Source organism: Zootoca vivipara, chromosome 1 (assembly GCF_965207765.1).
Source record: "Zootoca vivipara chromosome 1, rZooViv2.hap1.1, whole genome shotgun sequence".
Taxonomy (NCBI): domain Eukaryota; kingdom Metazoa; phylum Chordata; class Lepidosauria; order Squamata; family Lacertidae; genus Zootoca; species Zootoca vivipara.
The window spans coordinates 109,656,854-109,670,195 of NC_142582.1; the positions used below are offsets into that span (position 1 = coordinate 109,656,854).

Consider the following 13,342-nt stretch of genomic DNA (forward strand, 5'->3'; position numbering starts at 1 on the left):
GATGTATGGAAGTGAGAGCTGGACCATAAAGAAGGCTGATCGCCGAAGAATTGATGCTTTTGAATTATGGTGCTGGAGGAGACTCTTGAGAGTCCCATGGACTGCTAGAAGATCAAACCTATCCATTCTGAAGGAAATCAGCCCTGGAAGGACAGATCGTGAAGCTAAGGCTCCAATACTTTGGCCACCTCATGAGAAGAAAAGACTGCCTAGAAAAAACCCTGATGTTGGGAAAGATGGAGGGCACAAGGAGAAGGGGACGACAGAGGACAAGATGGTTGGACAGTGTTCTCGAAGCTATGAACATGAGTCTGACCAAACTGTGGGAGGCCGTGGAAGACAGTAGTGTCTGGCATGCTCTGGTTCATGGGGTCATGAAGAGTTGGACCCGACTAAACGGCGACAACAGTCATACTGTTTTAGATGTATAGTTTGAATGTGGCCCAAATGAACCAGCTTCCACTGATAGGATATCTGGTGCATGGGGAATTACTAACAATGGCCTTCTTAATCATGGTGACCCCAGAAGGACATGGAGCAGTTCCGAAGACAAATTAAACTTGATTCAGTATTCATCCATTGTGTGTGTGTGTGTGGCTTTGTTTATTCCCTCATCTTTTATTCCTGCTTGTATCCACTCACTTTTTAATATTAATTTGTTGCTGCAATACTTTATGGAGGATTTTTCTTTTCTCTCTCCCTCCCTCTCTAAGAATTGTGCATATAAATTATTGCCTTGCACTATTTTCTTTCTGCCTTCAAGCGATTCGTTCGAGAATATGAAATATTTACCAAATACCGCTTAGATGTCTTTTCTATCATATTCTTCAACGTTACAAAACAGATTGTTTACAACTGCGTTGCCCTTCTACCTAATGGGCACCCTAGGGGGATGTTGTTGGCTTTGAGACTCAGCTACATATATTTCAATAAACAATTTCTGAAGCAAGCTCTCTTTCATAGCAGTGAACATTAATCAGGGACCTTTCTGAATGGAGTACTCGCTGTTCCTCCCTTTGGGAGGAAACAGGAAAAGGACACACGTTGAATGTGTATAATCAAATGTGCATGGAAAGAGCATTGTCACATATTATTTGTATTATCAGAAGCTCACCTGATAAGAACATACCCTTGTAGTATGGCTATAGATTTTTACCTGGTGGAAGACATCTTTTGTATGCTTTTTTTTGGGGGGGGGGAGGAGATAGCATTGTTGTTTTGTAACCTGTGGGCATTTGTAACTCAGAAGGCAGCTTAACTACCCTAAGGCTGCAATCCTGCACCTGCTACCTGGCAAAGCAAGCCTCACTGAACTCAAAGCACAGAGAGTGTCGAAATAGCATTAGAAATCCAGTAAGTTGTAGTGCTTAGGGCATTGGACTAGGGCCTGGAGGACCATGAAGCTCACTGGGTGACAAGTGGATTGAATGGATTGAATAGAGATGATACACCAATCATTTTCACCTACCATTTTTAAATCTATTAAGCAGCCCATTCTTACTTAAAAATAGAACAGAACATAATTCAACTGTAATTCAGCTACTGCATAAATCCATTTTGTGCCTCTCTTCTAGGAACCCATTTTTTTAAAGCTGTTTATGCAAGTGATTTATCTCTGGTTGACAAATTCATTGAGAAATGGGAAGAAGAACATAGGAATAAGTAGACAAGTTCTTCCAATGGAGGAACCAGAAACCTCTGCTTTTCAACTTGCTCACAAATGATCTAGAACAGGCTTCCCCAAACTAAGACCCGGGGGGCCAGATGCGGCCCACAAGGCTCTTTTATGCGGTCCCTGGCGACCCCTGCCACCCGCTGCCACCGCCCGCTCTTAACTGCGTGGCACGGCACAGCTGCCCACTTCCGGGTTGCTGGAGCATCGGAAATAGCTTGTGCACATGCGCATACGTCATTTCCATCGCACTTCTGGGCCGGAGGAGACCCATGCACATACACACAAGCTATTTCTGGCGTTCTGGCGACCTGGAAGTGCACCAGAAATCGTGTGTGTGCGCACATATGGGCGTGAGCTCTCACGGGCTCCCACGGGCTCTGGCCCACAGCGCAATCGGCGCTGGCAACACCGGCCCTCATCGACAGAAGTTTGTGGACCCCTGATCTAGAACTAGGGGTGAACAATGAGATGGTCAAGTCTGCTGATGATATCAAAATATTCAGGGTGGTAAAAACAAGAAGGAATTGCAAAGAGCTCCAAAAGGATCTCTCCAAACCTGAGTAAATGAGCAGTAAAATAGTAAATGAAATTGAATGTAAGCAAGTGTGAGATGGTGCCCATTGAGGCAAATAATAAATATGTCTACAGTTCACAGATACACTCATGGGGTTTGAACTAATGGTGACTGGCCTTTGGATTCCAAGCCAGAATGGCCCGGAGAAAGAAGGGACACTTAAGATGCAAGCTATTTCTGGTTACCATGATTACTAAAGGAGCAAAAAAAGAGAAGAAAGCGGCATTGGAATGGGAGGGTCCATTGGGAAAATGCATGTCAAAATCCGCTCAGATTGGCTTCCAAAGCAGTTGCTGGCAACAGGGAAGAGGAAAGAAACAGAGGAAATTGGAGGGGAAGAAAATAAGGGATTGCTGAGCCTAATCTGCTTCTGAGCTTTTCCCACTAGCGCCTAGAGTCTAGACTGACAGGCGGAGAGAAGTCTGTAGGGGGTTACACTTGGCCGTCCCATTTTTGCATCATGCCCACTGAAAGGGAGACATCTGAAGAAAGCAAAGCGAGGAGGAAGCCAACAGCACTGCAGTTAAAACAAAACAAAAGTGTGCAGAAAGCCAAAGGGGGATCTATTAGACGACTCCGGCAGATGAACTTTGGCCTGAAGAATGTACATCTTAGAAGCTACTTGCCAAGTTGTTTTCCTGCCTTGCATTGTTTGATTAACCCCAAAAGAGCTGGCATGGCACTGCTGGTCAGGAAGAGCCTCACTCAGCTTATTGTGTTAGCAACCTGAGGGCACTAATACCAGTGATATAAAATTAGAAGGCTTCATGCTTGGGCTGTTAGTCTGTCCCCTGGCACTGTGGAATCAGACAGGGACGATTGATCTTGACCTTCCTGTTTAGCTATTTAAGTGGCAATTCTTTAGTCACTTACCCAGGTGTAAGTCTTATTGAACACAGTAGAGGTGTCTTCTGAGTTGACATGTAGAGGACAGTGATGACAATCTTTAAGATTCCACTCAAGTTGTTTCTTTGTTTAGACTATTTGCCAAAAAGGTAAGCATGGTGACTTACTTAAGGCAGTCCCTGCTCCCCCCCCCCAAGCTCACAATGCAAGGAAAAGTATGTTTAGCCTGGAAAACAGGAGATTGAGAGGAGCAGGCGCATAGCAAGGAAGGGGCTTAAGGGGCGGGCCGCCCCTAGCTCCACACTAGCTCCACTCTGGCGGGGGCAGCACATGCGGGCAGTGCCCCCGGCCCCTGGCCCACCCCTCGCCTCCTCCGCCTAAGCAGGAAGAAGCAGAGTGTGCTACAAAGCGGATTGCCGGGCGGTGTGCATACGATGCATACACGCTGCGGAGTGACTCCCCTCCCCCAGGGGGTGCCACTCCGGGCAGCCAAGCGGCACCGTTCGCCAGTGGAGATGAGTTAATATTTATTTATTTATTTGTTTGTTTGTTTATTTATTTATTTATTTGTACCCCGCCCATCTGGCTGGGTTTTCCCAGGCACTCTGGGCGGCTTCCAACAAAATATTAAAAATACAATAAAACATCAATCGTTAAAAACTTCCCTAAACAGGGCTGCCTTCAGATGTCTTCTAAAAGTCAGATAGTCGTTTATTTCCTTGACATCTGATGGGATATGACAGCCATCTTCAAATATCTTATGGCTGTCACATGGAATAGGGAGCAAGCCTGTTTTCTCCTGCTCTTGAGGGTAGGACTCAATGCAATGGCTTCAAGTTGCCCATTAGGTAGAAGGGCAACACAGTTGTAAACAATCTGTTTTGTAACGTTGAAGTTGCAAGAATGGAGATTCCGACTAAACATTTGGGAAAAACTTTCTGACAGTAAGAACTATTCAGCAGTGGAACAGACTCCCTTGGGAGGTTGCGGTCTCTCCTTCCTTGGATGTTTTTAAGCAGAGGTTGGGTGGCCATCTTCCATGGATGCTTTAGCTGAGATTCCTGCATTGCAGGGGGTTGGACTAGATGACCCTTGGTTCCCTTCCAACTCTAAAATTCCATGATTTTATGGTTCTTGGTATGACACATAAAGAAAAATGAATGGGAGGGAGGAGGGGAAAGCAAGCTCAGGCACAAGTTATTAAAGCTATAGAGTCAAAGATATATATTCTGGATGGAGCTCAATGTCACACTCAGGATATCATTCCATCAGCACAAATATTTCTGCCTGAAAGGTGAAACAATTTCTCCTCCAGCCTATGTACTGTTTGAGGGGTTGTCCTGACCCTACTGAGGAGACTTGTGGGGGCGCAGGATGCATGGGGTGAGGAAAGGGGGAAGTTCCACTATGCTGGTGGGACTTGTGTTGGCTTCTGCTAGTAAAAGAACCTGGTTAAATATGCCATTGTGTATAAATGGAATTGGATGTGGGGCTTAAAACAAAAAAATATATATCCAAAAATCGGGATTGTGCTTTGCAGAATTAGGTCCTGCTGCCAGGTTTCCTGCAAGCATCTGGCTGGCCACTGTGAGAACAGGATACTAGAGCCATTGGCTTGATCCAGCAAACTCTTCTTAAGTTCGTAGAATCTTGGGAAATAATTGAGGGTTTAGATTTTATTTTTAAAATAATTTTTTAAGAACATTTTAAAACTGTGAACCAAAAATAAAAAAATACAGCCCCCCTCAGTATCTCAGCACACAAAAAATCCATTACAATGAAAGAGAGCTTAATATAAATCATTTTAAAGGCATCATCATCATCATCACCTGTGCTTTAAAAATGTTTAGGGGTACTCTCATTTTGTCTCAATAAAATCACCATTTCATAGTTCAAATACGGAAAAATACTACTTCACACATTAAATACTCGCATCTGTCTGAGACGCAGGAAACACAGTGACAGAAAATGAGGCCGCCATTTGGGGTAGCAATGGAACTGACAATTCACCGTGCTAGAGAAGAAACTATTTTTTTTAAAAAAATAAAGTTTATTCTCCTGTTAGATTCACAAAATGTTTAGGGGTATGTGTACCTACCCCTGCGTCCCCCCCCCAGAAAAAAGCACTAATAATAATAATAATAATAATAATAATAATAATAATAATACCAGATTAATGCAGTTGCAGCTACACTGAATCACATATTAGATTTCTGTATTTTCAAGGTGGATTGGCTTTCATTTAAATGCCAGCATATGGAAGAAAAGAGCACCACATAGTATAAAACAATTCAGATTTAATTGAAACCTCAGTTCCCCTGATGTGATTTGTTAGATGGTCTATTACAGCATAGTTCCAAATCTGTTCATATAAAAGCTTAATCTCTGTGTGTGTGTGTTGTGTTGGTGAGATAAATTGGAATTGTTCCATCAGAGCAGCTGTATGTAATAATTGACCATATTGTGGCATAAGGTCACTAAGAAGACTGAAAGTGTGACATGACACAACGTCTCCTCCATCTCTCCCTCCCCCTTTATTTACAGATGAGGATGTTTCCCCTTTTAAAAAAGCCAGAGGGTAATTTTGTACACAAAGTCTTTGCAAAGAATGTGCTCAAAAATGGATGGTCCCCACTAATGCCAGAATGTGGGAGCAAGGAGCAGAGGACTGTAAGTAATTACCACTGGACTTAGCCAATAATTCATGCTATATTTCTGTTTAATAAGATGTAACTTACTTTGGAATCCTGAGGGATGAAAGGAAAGCTTGCAATATAAGACTTGATTATCATCTGAAGCACTTCAGCTTTTCTTTCCCACCATGAGAAAGTTCATTTGGAGTCATCAATTACAATTAAAGGATCATTTTTGCTTAACCTGCTGAAAACAGATTAAATTACGGGCAATCCAAATGGGCTGATTATATAATCAACAGCTTATATTGCATAAAAGGCAGATAAAACAGGAATCTTGTCATGATGCAGGAAAAAATACACATGATATTTCTTATCCAGAAAGAAAATCATTCAAAGGATTTACTTGCCTGTAGTTATACATTTAAAATCTTCTGTCACCATGCGGTTTGCATTATAGATGTCAACTTGGTAAAGAGTCACGGCAAAGACAACACAATTAATAGTAAGTAAGAATAAATAAAATGATCAGATTCCAGTCAGGCCATTAATAAAACTACAGCCTCTTAAACCCAAAAACTTGTTCCAGAAATTTTCCATAGTAGACAGGGACAGGAAAAGCATTGAAGGAGAATTGTCAGAAGACACAAAACACCCTTGGTTGATTATTTGTTGGCCAGTTATTTACTAGCAGAGTGGACTAAGTACATCTAATCCAGCATTTTATTTTCACATTCTGGCCAACCAGATGCATAATAGATAGAAGCCAACAAGCAGACCCTGAATGCAACAGCACTTTCCCCACCTGTGATTCCTGGAACTGGTAGGTGCGTCTCCACCCCCATTGCTCAGCCGAGACGCTCAGGTCCTCCTCCAAGGATAATTTGCTGGTTCCCTAACTGTGAGAAGCAAAGTTACAGGGAACCAGGCAGAGGACCTTCTCAGTAGTGGCACCCTCCCTGACGGTAAGTGCTGTTTGACAGTAGAACAGTGCCCCTCGGGAGGTAGTGAACTCTCCTTCCTTGGAGGTATTTAAGCAGAGGTTGAATGGTCATCTGTCCTGGATGCTTTAGCTGAGATTCCTGCATTTCAGAGGGTTGGACTAGATGATCATTGGGGCCCCTTCCAATTCTACAATTCTATCATTCTACAGTGGAACCTCGGTTTACGCCTAGCTCCGTTTACAAAAACCTCCGTTTACGGGTTCTGCGGTGTCAGATGGGCAGACGCAATCTGCGCAGTGCACGAGTGCGCAGAAGTGTGCCTTCGGCGAGCGAAAACCTCGGCAAGCGAACTCCTCTGCAGAACGGATTGCGTTCGCAAACCGAGGTACCACTGTATAAAGATTCTATAGAATCATTATATAGATTCTATATGATTCTAAAAAGTGCACACTGTTTCATACATACACTTGTAAATTTATAGAGACAGTGTATACCTTTGTTTAATATAACGTTTGAACAAGCCTTCCATTTCCATGATACATGTGTTGACTACAGCCGGCCTCTTGGTGATAGAGTAACATCTTAGATATACTCCTAAGATGTCTTTCAGGTAGACCCATGCAGACTTATTTTCCTTTCTTTTGTTTTTCTTTGTTAGTAACCTCAGACCTGTGTGGCATAACTAAACAGCAATTGCAATTTATAGCACCTTTGTAGTGAAAACCTACACATGTCTACTTAAAATTAAATCCAAAGATTTTAATGTAGCTTACTTCTGGGCAAGTGGGTACAGGATTGCGGCCTTAGTTTCTCAGATGGAAATTACTATGCAAGTTCAAAGCATTATTATTGTTATTCAGAATGGAAAAAAGAGAGACCTGTGTATTTTTGTTCCACTCTAGCAACAACAGTGTAGAAGATTGATTTCCTTTCCATTAAAATTGTACATTTTACTTATGACCCAAGGGGCTTAACACAATATATTGGGTAATCATAACAGTAATAATAATAATAAATTTCATTTATAGGCATCCATGCCTGAAGGCCACTTGGCATCCTATAAAATAATAAAAACAATTTTCCAATATAGAAAACCCCAAGAGCTTGTAAACAAGTTCCCCCGCTTCCATCCCACCCACTCTGTAACTATAAAGATAAAATATTACAAAAATCTAAGCAATGAAACTAAATCCCTAAAATTTAATCCAGATCTCACTGGGATGGCAAACCAGTGTCTGGGTTGGGACACTTTATATTGCAAATGGAAGAATCTTCTATGCAAAAACCTCCCTGCACATTAAAATCTAGGTTCTAGGATATCCAGGGAGGTTGAAGCTGGAACACTTCTCCTTGATAATATAGTTTCCTGCATGCAGGTAACCTTTTGCACAGAAGGGAATTATTCCATGTGAGCACCACCTTCTGTCTGAAGTGGTTCAGTTTAGACACAGGTTAAAACTAATCTCAGTGCCTCTTTGGGAATGATTCACCTCAAAATTCAGGCCCTGTAAGTTCAATTGTTTATTAAAGCATTAGATAATGTGGTAGTGAGTCACCTACTTCTGAAGGGGAAAGATAATCTAAACATGTCAATATTCAAAACTCTTTTTATGAAATGGGAAGTCTCTTAATCAATGTTAGCTATCAATGCTTTTTTTCCAGCCAGAAGCATGTCATTAGGGAAGAGAACTGAAACAACATTGCCAATATCATAATAAAGGTAAAGGTAAAGGGACCCCTGACCATTAGGTCCAGTCGTGACCGACTCTGGGGTTGCGCGCTCATCTCGCATTATTGGCCGAGGGAGCCGGCGTATAGCTTCCAGGTCATGTGGCCAGCATGACAAAGCCGCTTCTGGCAAACCAGAGCAGCACATGGAAACACTGTTTACCTTCCCGCTGTAGCGGTACCTATTTATCTACTTGCACCTTGAGGTGCTTTCAAACTGCTAGGTTGGCAGGATATCATAATATCATAATGCCTTTGTACAAATCTATGGTGCAACCACAGTTAGAATACCTGTGTACAGTTCATCACAGCTCAAAGGGGATATTTTAGTGCTAGGGAAGATGCAGAAAGGGACAACTAGGGAGCTAGACTAGAGTAATCAGAAAAGAAAAGGCATGTAAGGAGGGACATGATATAAATTTGTGAATGGGGTTGAGGAGCACATGCACACAAAAGCACATCTCTGTGCATGTAAGGCTGAGATGGTGGGGCTTTGGGACATCACTAGGAACAAAAAGCATGTAGGTTTGCAGCAACCGATTGCATTGAATGGCACTGTGATCACCTTTCGATGAGGAAAGGCAAACATGGAGGAAAACAGCTCTCAGAAAAAGCAGTAATGGGAACAACAAAGCAATCAATGGAATCAAAGCAAAGCAAAGCAAATGCTCAGAAAGGTGAGTTATTGGTGTTCAATGGGCTAGGTTGAATATTCTTTCCAGTGAATATTGAAATAATGGAATATTCAGCCCTACCCTAATTGAAATTCAACTCCCATTATTAGTCTTCCTCGTGTGCTTTTTCTGTATCTTGAGTAACTTAAGAGCAGAATGAATACACAGATGCTAAGAAACATCTCTTTCCATCCACACTTAGTACCCATCAGTCACATTCTCCTTTTAAGCCTTTTATGTTGAGTCAACGTGATTTGATATGAGTTTTTCCTACATAATCGCATTTGGCTGGACTTAACTGTCCAGGGGTCAATTACCTTTTTACCTTACCTTATTACTCTTCTGTTGGTGTCCAAAATGTTATCTTGGCATACATAAATTTAGCAGTGATGAAGGTAAGAAATGTGCCATACGTTACCAAGACACAAAACTTTTCCAAGGGGACTGAAGTGCAGTGAGATGATTGCTAAGAAGTCACAGATTATACTTGGCTAACTCAAAGTGTACATTGCATCCAGGAGGCTAAGAAATAAATGCTTCACTTCCAACGCACAATGAAAGTCATTTTGGATCCTGTGAATTCTCCCAAGGGCCATGCCACTGATTCATGTCCAAGGATTAATGCATTTTCTAATATCATTGATCGTGGGAAAAGCATTCAGTGACCTTGCTTCACATGTAATAAATTAGTGAATGCTGGGTTCCTGAGTGCAATAGGAATTTTACCTCCCTGGTACAATGAACACTTGTTTGTGAATTTGTTTGCTAATAGGATCAATAGAGGCCATCATCATTAATCATCTTGTACTTTTGACTTTCGGCTTTCCAGAAAAGACCTTTAGCTGTTCTACATTGTTGATTTTTCAGATATTGACTTGCTGTTTTTTTAATGTCTCTCTTAGGTTGAGAGTTGGACAGTAATAGAAATTGGTTCTTCCACCCAAATCCCTAACTCGCTTGCTTGGAATAAAATCCCGTGGATTTCAATGCGCCCCCCCCCCCCTGCCTTGTTGGTGTCCTTGAGAGGTTTTGCTTTTTTGAAAACAAATGAAATTTAGTTGTTTGTTAGCATTGGGCATAGTTGCTGCTGGAAACTCAAGGAGGTAGCGCTCATTCTTACTGTATGTAGTCACCAGGTTTTCCCTAAAGCAGGGAAATCCCCTCTAGATGCATTTAGATGCCCAAGTCCCAACAGCCCCAGTCCAGTGGTCAGGGAGGTATTGTCCAACAATGTCTGGAGTCCACAGTTTCCACTTTCCTGCCCTAAGTCAAAAATTGCTCCTCCTTGGCAAAGCATATGAGGCATTTCAAATAAAGCCAATAGTATAGAAAGCCTAAATGTCACTATTTTTGCTAGACTTGACATTTGTTCAGTTGAATACTTTTTCTGGTTAGCTTGTTTTCCCCCCGTATGGAACCAACAGACATACCTTTCATAATTAAACTAAGCTCATCTTGATTCAATTCTTGCCAGCATTATAAAACCAGCATCCTGAAATCAAAGAGGAGCTTTGTTAAGAAATATCCCAGCATAATCATATTCTTAAGACTGCAGAGTCAGTGAGGAAGAGCACTCTGACCAATCTTGATTACATTATCACCTTGGAAATAACAGCACAGAATGTAATGAAATCAGATGAGGTTTTAGTTTTATATTTTTAAAAGGAAATTATTTAATATTATGACTCATCAAGCAAGCTAATTTCTTGTGTGTGCAACACTGATATACCTTTCTGCAGTAACTATGAAATATCTATAGCAATACATCTGGATTGTATTTTGCAAATGATTTTGATCTGAAAATATAACCTGAGACATTCTAAAGAAAAAGACCTTGCTTTTTTTCAGTTCATAATGTTGTTGCCTTCAGGGCATCACTTTGGCTAACAAGAAAATATGCAGTTTAGACATTGTCTGAAGTGGAGCTTGCTGAGAATAGTGTGTACTGACCACAAGATTCAGTTTAGACTCTAGTTTGCCACTTCTTAAAACAGTCTGATTTGGCTCCGATCAAGTTGGGGCGGGGGGGAGTCTTAAGTCTGCTTTGTTCCCCACACCCTTATTAACTATTGGGAAATTTAAAAAATATAGCTATGCTTTTGCTTTTGACAAAAGGGAATGGAATTTTTTGAATATAGCAGTCCCTCCTGAGTGGATCTAGGGACTTTTGTGCTGGACACCCCTAAAATATTATTCCAACCCTGAACAACTATATATCTTTTTAAAAATTATTATTATTAGACAAAATCAGATGAAATTTTCAGGAACGGTTACTCCTTCTGAGGGCATAAATCCTGTCAAATTTCAGAAGAATGTTTGCAGTGGTTTTCTTATACAGGCAGATATTACAGTTTGGGGGTGCATAAAAATGAATTATTTGCTATCCCCTGTGGGTTTGGAAGGCAATTGGTTTGAAAATTGCAAAAAATGGAAGAGATGTCCCTGGGTAAGAAACCTGCCAAATTACAGTCAGGGACTGGGCTAGGGAGTTTAGAAGTTGGTTTTGGTGTGGGAAGAACAAAAGGGCTTTGGTCTCCAAGGTAAACTTATTCTCTCTGGTTACAAGTTAGAACAGTCTACTGTGAAGGATTTCTCCAGCCCATCATTTCCTTCCTGACACTTTCCTTAATCTTCAAGACATAAGTTTCACTCTAGGAAAGCTACTCCTCCCATCCCCTAGCACTAGGATTGGACAGTGCTTGTAAAATCACCCCCTTTGGTTACCAGGTAGTTCTGACAGTCACATAATAGAATTTTCTCCATACTCTCTATCTACTGTTGTGCTTGCTCTCTCTTTCCCCTTGATTCCATCAAGGAATATGAGATATATTATTTTTGCTTTTGGCAGAATCTTGCCAATAAGTGTTTTTTATGTCTGGATCACTGAGACACCATGAAGTGCTTCAGGAGTTCCTGCTTCGACTTGTGTCCACCTCATAAACATCCCACTTTAACTTTTGCAAACCTCAAATACCACTGAGGCACCTTGCTCAGGATTCATTTTAATCCAATGCATACATAACAGAGAGGAACTATTTGGGGTTACTTCCCCCCCCCCCACATTACAAATCAAAAAGCAGAAACAGAAGCATATCTCAAGGCATTTTTATTATTTGGGAGAACTTTTAATTCTCAAGAGTAATACAGGGATAAATTTGTGAAGCAGTATTGGCAGTTTGGTGGGGGCTATCCCAATTTAATTATAGGTTTTATGGATTTTTACATGATCCTCCTCCTCCTCAAGGAAGGCTAGGAAAAGGAAGGGAGAAGTTCCTGCTCAATACATTTACCTCTGTTTCCACCCTGTTTCTTATAACTAAGGTAGTTTACTTTCCCCAACAAATTCATACCTATAAGCAAAAAAAAAAATTGTCTGTTTTTTTCCTCTCCGCTTCATCCAATGAAGCCAGAGACAATGAGCAGAGGTAATTCAGACAAACATTTTATTTTAACTAACTAATTACAAATGTTTGCTTTAAAAAAAAACACACGACCTAATTGTTCTGTAATTTCATGATTTAGGATACTAGTTCTTGTCCAGAACCTTGGCTGGGAAGCATACAGTACCCAGATATGAAAGAGAGATTCCTGCTATCATTGGTGTGTCGGGATGGGACAGTTTCAGCCCTTTAGTCACCTCACAACATTAGAAGGTCCCCTCTCCCCCATTGCTTTCCTATTAAGTGGCTGCACTAAATGAGCTCCCTCCCAAATTAATGAGCCTAGACAACACCAGTGGTCCCCAATTAGAAGGTGTATGGCTAGCAGAGCTGGCAAATTCCTCTGCCTGGGATCTTGGCTAACAGCCAGCATGTGGTGTATTCTGCACTGGTCTAGATGCCCCAGAATTGCACTCATGTCAAGTCTGCAGGCTTCCCATAGGCCTCTAACTGACCAGTGGGGGACGGACGGACATGAAACTATATTAGATAAGCCTTTAACACACAAGGGAAATTCTTCTGTGTGACACCGTTTCTTTTAGACTTGTTCTTGGCACAGCAGAGCTTTAGAACAACTGCTCTGAAGAATGCTGCCCCTTGCTCCGAACCTGCCCTGTACAAGATGCTGAAAGGAATATTAAATATGGCATTAGTGCCCTTAATACATTACAAACTTGCAGGGTGCGTCTCCACTTCCAGTTAATTGGCCTTGTTTCACAAGCACTTTCATTTATCCTGAAGGACAAGCACTTTAGGCAACATTTGTCAGCCTAGCTGCCAGCTCCCCAAAGCAAGCCCAGCTCAGGGTGACCTCATGCACCAAGCATG

The 13,342-nt window shown here is 41.6% G+C and overlaps 1 long non-coding RNA gene across 1 annotated transcript in view; it reads left to right on the plus strand.

The window, feature by feature from the left end:
* Window positions 1-5,801: 5,801 nt before the first annotated feature.
* The window catches only part of LOC118081307 (uncharacterized), a 39,097-nt gene continuing 31,556 nt past the window's right edge, over window positions 5,802-13,342 (plus strand). The window contains exon 1 of the long non-coding RNA XR_004692056.3: window positions 5,802-6,693. This is a non-coding gene — a long non-coding RNA (uncharacterized LOC118081307). The remainder of the gene's footprint in view (window positions 6,694-13,342) is intronic.